Genomic DNA, 10,724 nt, shown 5'->3' with positions numbered 1-10,724 from the left:
TGCCAGGAGCACTCTAGGCAGGGAGTGCGAGCTGCTGGAGATTGGAGGGTCGAGTTTGCTGGGCATGTTCTCTCCCTTTTTCAGGGGAGACTCACACATGCTTCTGAAAAGTTTGCTTCCTTTGGGTTTTTTGGCCTGGGACAGGTCTGCCAGAGGCAGAATGACACCCCTATGTGTTTGCAGGGCCTCCCTCTGTGCTGAGTGTCCAAGGAAGGGTGGCACAGCCCAGCCATGCAGAGCCCCAGAACTGTGCCAGGGTACAGGTACCTGCAGTGGGCAGGGAAGGATGAATCCCAGGAGAAACCAGAAAACAGGATATGTATTACATTTCACAGCTGAGCTTATACATCTTTTTAGACTTTCTGTGGTATTTCTATAGACAGTATACTCTTTGGTCCCTCCAAGAGGCTGAAACATGAAATGCACTGCTTTGTTTCCTGCTCTCCTTTTTAAATGCGATGCTGTTCAGTCTTCTGGGTTGTGCTCGCGTGATTCCAGAAACAGCATGACATCTGCTAAAGGGAATCATCCAGCACTGTCATACCATGGATCAGATCTCAGCAGCACCAGCAGAGCTGATGGGAATGCAGGCTTAAGCATGTAGCACGAGAGACAGAGCTGGCCTGGTCAGGGGCAGAGAGGATGGTGGGTGAGCAGGCAGTGCTTTGGGATGAGAACAGGGATCCTGAGGCTTCTCAAGGCAACTCCTCCCTGGGGGATTACCATACAGCTCTGGATCCCTCCCATAATCTGCCAAAACAATTTTGACTGTACATTTTACAGAGTGCTGGCACACCAGCTGTTATCACAGAAAAACTGGGTGCCTGGATGAAAACCTGCCTCCTACCCGCGCCTTGCACAGGTGGCTTCCCTGGCTCCCACTGCTGGTGGCATTTCAACACCACTCTGGCTGCAGGTAGACCCAGTCCCTGTCCTCCTCAGTCTGCAACCAGGACAAACACCGACAGGCCCCAGCTCCCCAGCAAGCCTTTGCCCAGCTGGCAGGTTTCAGCTCTGCCTGATGAAGAGCAATGAGCTCCCTCTCTGCATTGCACCAGGGTGCCAAGCCCAGCTTCACTGCTGGCTGTGCCTGTGGGACTTCTGACCGCAGCCCTGGCTCTCCCAGGGCTGGGACTGCTGGGCAGGCCATGGTGGCAACCTCAGTGGTGTGGTGGCTGCCCTGCTCTGGCTGAGCGTCTGTGGCCTTCTTCTGTTGAAACATCACCCCTCGAAGGCAAACCTGCCAGGTACCAGTGAATGAGCTAGGATGAAGGTGAAGGCTGCCATTACATCATCAAGTTTGCATTCGTGCAGCTTCCCAGCATCCTGCAACCCCAGTCCCAGGTGCTCTCCTTCCCCCTGCCTGGCCAGCCCTGCACAGCTGCAGAGGAGAAGGGGCACTGTTCTGTGCAGTTGGGCTGCTCACCCAGCCTGGATCAATAACTGCTCTCCATGTGATTCTGGAAATGGGCACTGCACACGGGTTTGGGATTGCTGTACCCCTCGGAAGGGGTTGCAGATGGCTGTGGATGTTTCTCCCATCCTGCTCCTCTAGACTTCAGGTCTGATTCATAGAGATCTAAGTACCTGAAAGTGCTGCAAAGAGGTTTACAGCAGTGCCTGAACAGGTTACATCCTTCCTCACTTGGACTTGGAAAGGCAAAAGCAATGTGCTACAGATCTGGAAAATAGAAGATGAGACCCTTGTAGTGATGCAGCTGAGGGAGCAATGAGTAAAGCAGGAAGCAGGGCATCTGGTATTCATCAGGAGTGGATAAAGGGTAGTGCATAAGACAGTTTTTGAAGGGAGGATAATGTGCAAACTGGAAAACATACATCTATAGCAACTAAACTATAGAGCACTGGTGGAGGGCATGGCCCCCTGGAAGCATGACAGAAAATGCCTGGCACAGAAGGAGCTGATTAAGCATACACAAAAGAGAGCTGTGACTTGGATGCAGACTGCAGGGCTGTTGGCCACACTGTGTGCCATTTGCTCTCCAGGACACAGCTGTGTGCTTGCCAGCAACCAGGCTCTCCTGAGCAGAGACGCTTGCGTGACCAAGCTGCTGCCGACTGGAGCTGTGGGGTGAAATAAGAATGAGCTGTGATGAGAAACAGCTCTGGAGCAGGGAGCTGCAGCTGCAGGGTGGCTGGGTGCACCCAAGGAGGCAGTGGTAGTTAGGGCCCCTGCAGTGTCAACAATGTCTAGCAAAAGAAGCTGGCACCCAAAGTACAGCCAAAATTGTCTGTGGTTATAAATCCAGCTTTTCGGCTCTTAGGAAGGGATCTTGTTTAACAACTCAGAGGAATGCAAGACTCGAATGTGTAGAGGAACAGGATTTCACACTCTTTTGTCACACTGCTGTGTGAATTACTCATACCGAAGGTAAGGCTGCTCAATTCTTCAAGATGAACAACAAAAAACCCCAAAATGGTTACACACATAATAAACACATTATCACTATTCTTTGTTACAATAATTTTAAGTTGATGGATGTACCAAGAAGTTAAATCCTTTTCCAAACACTTTCTTCAGCATGGCCATTTCAGTTGCTCTAAGACTTGGATTCAGGCACCAGACTCAAAAAATATGTGGATGTGACAAAATCACATTCAAAGATGCTGGTGGGTCTGAGGTATCATGAGACAAGAAGGAAAATACGAATGGCTGTATCCCCAACTAGCTGCCATTTATCAACCCATATTTCTATGAGTGTATGACACCCCATACCATCCTATTCTGCTCTCCAACCTTCAGCTGTTCACCCCTGCCTGGCAAGTCTCCTCTCTTGTCGTGAAAGCATCAGACAGATGTGAAAATAACTGCGGTTTTTGCAGCACCAGCTTACATTGGGTTTACAGATCTATGGAGAAACTCTGATGTGGAACCTCCCACTCCTTTCCTCCTACTGAGACAGACAGACAGACAGTAGGCTCAGGCAACAGCAAAAGTGAGGTCTTGCTGGAAAGCAATTTCAGCTGCACTTCTTTCTGATCAGTTGTATTTTTGTCTCTTACCATGCCCAGCACAGAGGCCTCTAGGTATGATCCAGCTGTGTGCTAAAGGACAGGGTAACAAGTGGTCTTGGTGGGTAGCTGGTGGCAGGGATGCACGACTCACACCCTGTTATACAAAGAACAGTCAGGCAGTGGAGTCCCCGGTAGTTGTAACAGAAAGGTAAAAGGAAAAAGAACCTTTGATGTGAATATTATGAAATGGAAGAAAAATCTGGTGTCAATTAACTCCAGCCAGCATAACAGGAACACAATACAGGAGCCTCCTATGTCTAGATTTATTTTCAGCCTGAAGAACAATAGTCCAGGGGACGGGAGGATGAGATCCCTAGACTGATGCCTAACCAGAGTTATCTAATTTTCTTGTTGCACCTGGCATAGCATCCAAGTTCAAGAGACAAGGAGCATATAAGGATGATCCTTTGCAGGTGTCTTACTCTTCTGCATTGCAGAACATTTCCAGGAAAAGAGGAGGAAATACGGGCATTAGACAAGATGCCTCCATGTTCTGAGCTTGGAGGCTTGCTGCCAGAAGCCCCAGGGTAATTAATTCACGTCCTCCTTTTCCAGGTAGTTGTATCTCTTTTTAAGTCACTACAGGAATCAGACAGGTTTTCCTGATGCTGTTTGTGTCCCATTGCTGGACATGCTGTCCTGGAAAACTTATAACACACCCAAAGGAGTAATGACAGAGATCTGAATTGCATCAGCAAGCAGTACTATGGGGTCTGCCTCAGATCCTGTGACTTAAAGGGTGTGCCAGCCAGGACCATGTGCTACTTGCAACCACCAGCCACCCCGACCCCTGGATTGACCTGAGGATGAGATATGCTCCTCTAGAAGGACTGTTCTGCTGCTGCTGGCTCATCAGCAAGTGACAAGTGACCAAGAGGAAGACTACTTCTGTAGGAAGCTCTTCTGAGAATCCTTAATACCAGGCTGCCCCAACACAAAACTGACGAGAAAGCAGCTCAAAAACCTGAACCAACAGGCAGATTTCCAGCAACATTGGCTCAAGGGCATTCAGAGCTGCTTATGGCCACACAGGAGTCAAACACAGTGTGGGATTGCTCAATGGCATAGGTCCTTTCAGCCCTTAAATTGTTGTGGGAAGGCAGCTAATGAGACTCTGATGAATTGCAAGGCAGTGAGCATCATGAAACAACCTAAACACAAGCCTACACTCTCCACTGGAGGAGTATGGCCACCCTGTCTCATGAGCTGTGTCAGTCTCCAGGTAGCCAAGATTGTGGCAGGCACATGGTCCTCTAGTTGTACTGGAGTGCTGAACAGCAGCATATTGTCATTCTTCACACATCCACCCCCAGCCTTGGCAAGTGCACAAATGGGGACTGGCACTGCTCTGTGCCACTCTCAGGCTCTGCCCAAACCCAGCTGAATCAACAGCCTCCAAGCACTAGGCCAGAGAAGGACACCAAGTCAGGAACACCTCTGTTTCATGAAGGGAACCTTGCCAGGGCCACAATCATGTTGTCCCAGCAGATGGGAAATCTCTAATCTACAGCCCACAAAGACTGTTTCCTCTGGCTGCTATGCTGTGGGGATAAACTACCTAACTTGCACGTAGGCAGCTGTAGTATGACAGTGGAGTGCACCTGGAGGAAACAGAAACATGGATCTGAGTTGTTTCCGCCTGCTTGAAATGGGTCAAGTATGGAAGCAATTCCTGCCATAAATTTTACCCAGGTACCACTTTCTGTCCAGCTTCTGTGGAAGCCAGGCTAGAGGTTCAGCAAGGGCAGAAAGGCTGGCACAGGACTTTTGAGTGACGTGATGGACAACCATGTCTATTTAAAGGACAGGTTTCTCACCCACAACGCGTGAAGAGAGCATCTCAGTGCTCAGCAATATCCTATACAGCCTGGAAACTGCTAGTTGCTGGAGCTGCACATCTAGCAGGCTAAATCACAGGGCAGAACAACCTGGATCGTCACAGGCAGCTGCCCTGTGACCTGGGAATGTTTCTGGCGTCATGTCTCCCTTGTCTCTGTGCTGGAGGCTTACAGAGCTGGCAGTGCTTTGCTGCACTGGTGTACTGAAGCTACAAAGACTAGTATAACCCTAAAAGCTGGTGGAGTCCTTAACAGTTTTTAATTGTCCTCAGCAAGTTCAGCTGTTCAGTATCTCCCAGGGAGTATAAGGAACACCAAAACAGCTTGTCTGCCAGGGGCAATGCATTATCCACACACAATTCCCTGGCAGAGTCCAACAACAGCAGCAGTTCCTAGATGTGCATAGCCACGTAATTCTTCTGGGCTGCCTGGTGAGTTTTCTGGGGTCAGAGTCCATAGAGCAAATGAGGCAGCAGTAAGAAAGGAAAAAAAAAAGGATAATGATAGAGGGATGGCAAAGGGGCACCTGAAAACCCACGTTATGGTGCGGAGGGGACAATGCCTTGAGTAAAGAGTGAGGAGAGGGAAGCTGTGCTGCAGAGGAGGGACTTCTACCCACACTACTGCTGGAGAAAGAGTAAATGCTGGCTGGTTCACCAGGACAGGCAGTAACAGGCTGCTGCTCCTCACCTTCTCCTCCTCCTCCTTCTCCTCCTCCCTGCTCCAGCTGCTGCAGGACAGGGTGGCGCCAGGGCTGCCTGCCTTGGCAGAGGGGTGCTCTCACATCAGGTTGGGCAAGTATCGAGCAAGTTCCTAGGATCATGATCCTTTCTTGGCTCTGGAGGCACTTTCCCATGCAAAAAACCCTGCTCTGTCCTGCCAGTCTCAACACCTTCCAAATTCTCCCAGTTCTATTACCATGTCATGTGGCTGAACATTAACTTCCCAGCCAGGATGATCTCTAGTTCCTCATGTTAAAGGCATCTACTCACCGAGTAATAGCTTTGGGGCCATCTGTTGTCTTCCTGAAGTGTCAGTCCCTTGACCAACTTGACAACCTTCCATGATGAAATGGCTGGCTTGGTTGATGAGCGGAAAGCAGTGGACATATACCCTGACTTTACTAAGGCCTTTGGCATTGTCTCCCACAAAATTCCCCTAGAGAAGATAATGGAAGAATGGGCTGGCTGAGGAAACAGCGAAGTGGACTGGAAACTGTGTGAACAGCTGGGCCCAAGGAATGCTGATCAGTGGCATAAAGTCTAGCTGGAGGCTAGTAATTAGGGATGTCCCCCAGGGGTCAATACTGGCTCTGATTCTGTTTAGCATCTTCATTAATGAACAGTAAGATGAGGCAGAGTGTACCCTCTGCAAGTTTGCTGGTGACACAAAACTGGGAGGAGCAGCTGACACACCAGAGGGTTGTGGTCCTATCCAGAGGGACCCTGACAGGCTGGAGAAATGGGCCGGCAGGAGCCTCAAGAAGTTCAATGAGAAGTGCGAAGTCCTGCACGTGGAAAAGAATGACCCTGGGGACCGGTAAATATTGGGGACCACCCAGCTGGAAAGCAGCATGACAGAAAAGGACCTGGGTCCAGTGCTGGGTCCTGTTCTGGGCTCCCTAGTACTAGAGAGTCAGAGACATACTGGAGAAAGTCCAGGGAAGAGGCAGGAAGATGACTAAGGGACTGAAGCCTTGCCCAAAGCAGGCAATGCTCAGCAGGTTGCAGCTGACATCATCCAGCCAGCGGTTGCCACAGTAACTGCACTTACGGATGAAGGATAGGAGTTTTCTGGTGTAATGGAATGACTGCCACCTGTCTGGGTGTTGTCTCTGTTGCACGGCAGGAAAGGGCAATGCAGTGTTCTGAGGATGAGAAAATAAACACCTTTTCCTACACTACACCAAGTGGGGCTTCCCATCTGCTCCACCCTCCTGTGTGCTGCCACAGCTCTACACTTCACAGCCCTGTCCTCCCTGGCAACTGCACTGCTTCCCTAAACACTCAACCCAAGAAGAAAAGCTGCGTTAGACAAGAAGAAATCAGCTGACTTAGGCAAGAACCATTGCTTTTTTTCAGTTTCAACAGCAGATATTATCTGCAGCCCTACCAGACCTATCCCAGAGGGAACCAAGGCCTGAACCCCATGAGGATCACAGACCCCTTATTGTCAGCAACTGAATGGATGTCTGACAGGCTTGAATAGAGAATTCATCACCCCCAGGGGTACTCCCAGCCTAGTTACCTAACCAGATCTGCTCACACACACATTCATTACATGCAGGAGTGATAGTAGCAGGGGGAAGCCACACAAAACTAAAGCCTGGCAGACCTGATGGACTCCTACCATGCTACTCCATCCCCGTTCAAAGCAGGAGCAGCTGCACTGACATTTACAGGACAGAAGTCACCCCTGCCTGGTGCCCTCACCTACATGATGAGCCAAGGGAAGGACAAGTAAACCTATTCCCCTTCTGCCCCAAGTCCACCTCTGCTTCACAGCAAAGCCTTCATGGAGAGACGCACCAGATGAAAAGAAGCTGCATGGTCACAAGAGATAGGGATCAGCCATCACATCTGCTGAGCTGTTTTCAGCAGCAGTCACATGGAAAAAAACCTACTCTGCAGGCTCACCATTTGGAATCCAAAGGACACAACTCCAAAGTATCTTTGGAGAGGGCCCAAACACAGGCTGGAACATTCTGAGCAGCTACCAGATTTCGTCTGTTTCCAGTGTGCCAGCCTGGGAGACCACAGACTCCAGCATCCCATCTGCTGTCTGGGAGAACCGGAAAGAACAGAGCAGACAAGCATTCACCCTGAAAGCACCCTAGAAAAAAGGGGGTATGTCCTGGGGATGTTCTCACTGTGCACCCTCTCCTCTGTACACCCACGTGCAACCAACTCAGCCCAGGAAATTTGCAGCCGTGCAGAGCATTCCCAGCTGTGGCCTTAAAGTCACAACAACACCGCCTCAAATTTCAGCCTGGTACAAGAACTGAGAGCCCTGAAAAATAAACCAGAGTCTGGGTATCTCTAGATTGGCACCCCAAGTTAGCAGACACATCAGGTCTCAATCTTGCTCTACTTAATGATGCAAGTGTTGGTCAAGTGCTCATTAAGGGACTACCAGTTCTCTGGCAGCCTAATTGGAGCTGGGACAGACAAAAGAGAGAAGCGGGCATATACAAAGGGGACTGATGAAGATGGCAGGGAGTCTTCAGAAAGCTCTTTGGATCTTCTTTTATTTTGGAAGTCTGTTTCCTAGGTTATTTTAGACAGAAAAAACAAAGAAGGAAAAGGCACTCAGCACCTGGAATTATCCTAGGGACAATAAGTTGCATCCAGTTCTCCCACATGAGCTGACACCACACTACCTTACACAGAGCATAGTTATTGAATGTTAAATGCTGATCTCTCAAGCGGGAGATGTGAAGCTTGGTTGCCATCAACAGCAGCTAAAGGGGTCTGGCAGACAAAGGGGAGGATTGGCTCCTGTGTGAGGAATGGAGGCAAAGTACATTTGAGTCATTTGCAACTTTTCTTACCCAATCCGTTTCCTCCCTCTGGGCTGGGACTACAGACAAACCCAGGACATGGCAAGCTATAGTCCGGTGAAGGTCACGCCAGGGGTACGGTGACAGCCACCTCCCTGTCACTTAAAGCATAGCGTAGTCAAGAAGGGTAACAGCAAAACCTCGCCTCGGCAGTTCTCAGCCCCCTCCAAGCTCTATGCACATGACAGAGACAGCACCTCACCCCTACCCTAGCAGGGCCACATGGATCACTGGGATCTACCTGGCTAGCAGAGGGCAGCACAAGAAGTCACTGTTCCCCAGCAATGCATCCCCATGCTGTGAAACGCAAAGGCAGCTGGCAAGGGTTGCATTGCTCACTGTTCCGAGTGACCTGGCTGGACCCTGTGTCCTACACCACAGCCCTGCCGGCCACCTCCACCCTCCACCCTGGTTCTGAGGCACCAGTGATGCAGCAGCAAGCAGCAGCTCAAAGACACTATCCAGCAGTATCCACTTGTCTCGTCTACCCAGCAGCACCCCCTTGAGTGAGGAAAGGTCCTGCCATGTCCTCACCTTCGAGGGTGTAAAAGTACCTAGGGCAGTTTCATCTTGATGGGACCATGAGTGAAAAAAGGAGGTCGTTTCCAGCCTATGCTCACACTTTATTATATACAGACACACAGTGAGTGTAAGAACATCAACACGGGACATGGACAGTAAGGGATGCCCAAAGGCACTGCCTTCTGTCCCCTTGGTGCAACCAGTCAGCATAATTTATACAAATAATACAATATTTGAACAATAAATAAGTTTGATAAATTAGATCAAGAAATTAAAAAAACATAGAAAGACAAAGCAGCAAGGAATGATTTTGAGGACTGTGACACATTCACAGCAGTGACAACACCATCACCATCTCACCTGCACACCAGCAGCTGGAGCACAGACCCCCATCAGCACTTTTCTCTCACTGTACTATGACAAAATCCAACTGAGAAGGGGGAACCAGGGAGAGTCATACAGTTCATTAGTGCTGTGTTGTCATGGTCTAGAAGCCCTCTCTCCTTCACAAGCCCCTTCAGAAAGGGTGCTTGAAAACAAGGTACAACTGCAGACCCACTGTGCACAGTCGCAGCTTGTCTGTTTGGCACGGAAAAAAACCCTCAAACCAGTCTCTTCTGTCCTTCAGATGGACACACTGGCACAGTTATTAACTGGGTCGGGGCAGGGGGGTAGTAGGGGAAACATCTCTAAGGAATAGGGGAGAGAAGAGATGAGGCAATGCTCTCTTTCACTTGTTGGAGGCAGAGATGCTCTCATTCATGATTCCAGAGCTCTGGCACACTCCTTCCACATGCCCTGGCACTGATAGAGACCAGGTGGGTGACAATGCCAGCCAATCCCCTGGCAAGGAGGGGGTTACCACAAGGACTAAAGGGATGCAGCTCAGAAGTCAAGAGCTACAAGTCAAAGGACAGCAGTAAAAGGCCGCCGCTGGTTATTCAAGGGAAAAACAGTACTAAAACAGCCGGTCCCTAACCCTTGCAGGGGGAGAGGCTAACAAGACACTGATTGACCTCCCCACTGCCCCCCCTAGCAGCCTCAAAGCCTCCAGCTCACTCCCAAAGATGCTGGCAGCTGGCAATGAGGGGGAGAAGGACTCTGTCCATCATGGATAGCTCTCAGCAGAAAGGAGACAACTTGAAACCTGTCCCCTCCTGCCAATCCCCTTCCCATTTTGCCCCCAAAGAAGGACGTTGGATGTGAAGAAACCAGGAATTGAGGGAATAGGGCAGTGAGAGAGAAATGGGAACAGATGGAGATCTGGGATGGGGAACCTGACCCCTCGGCCCTCACATGTACAAATTGTTACTCATCCAGGCCTGGTATCAAGTCTGCAATACTGTCCACATAGTAATTGGGCACCAGATCCTTGGCAGCGGCGCTGTCGCTGGCCATGTAGGCCTGCGCCTCTTCCAGGCGGGAAACGCCTGTCAGGGTGAGGATGGTAGCAAGGCCGCAGTTCTTGCCGAAGAGGATGTCTGTCTCCAGACGGTCTCCCACCATGAGGGTGCGGGACGGGTCGACACCGAAACGCTCCACGATGCAATCAAACATGTACGTGTTGGGCTTCCCCACCACCAGTGCCTTGCGGCCCGAAGCCGTTTCCACTGCGGCCGCGAGCCTGCCAGTCCCTGCAGGGAGGGAAGGAGGAGGAAAAGAAGTAGCCGCGGGAAGCTCAGCACCCCGGGTCCCTCCAGAGGATGGGCAAGCGGGATGCTGGCAGCACTGCTTCGGGAGCTGGCAGGGACGTGCCAGGGCATCCCTGCTCG

Source organism: Corvus brachyrhynchos, unplaced genomic scaffold (assembly GCF_000691975.1).
Source record: "Corvus brachyrhynchos isolate BGI_N302 unplaced genomic scaffold, ASM69197v1 scaffold56, whole genome shotgun sequence".
NCBI classification, from domain to species: domain Eukaryota; kingdom Metazoa; phylum Chordata; class Aves; order Passeriformes; family Corvidae; genus Corvus; species Corvus brachyrhynchos.
Note: the sequence above shows the minus strand (reverse complement) of the source record.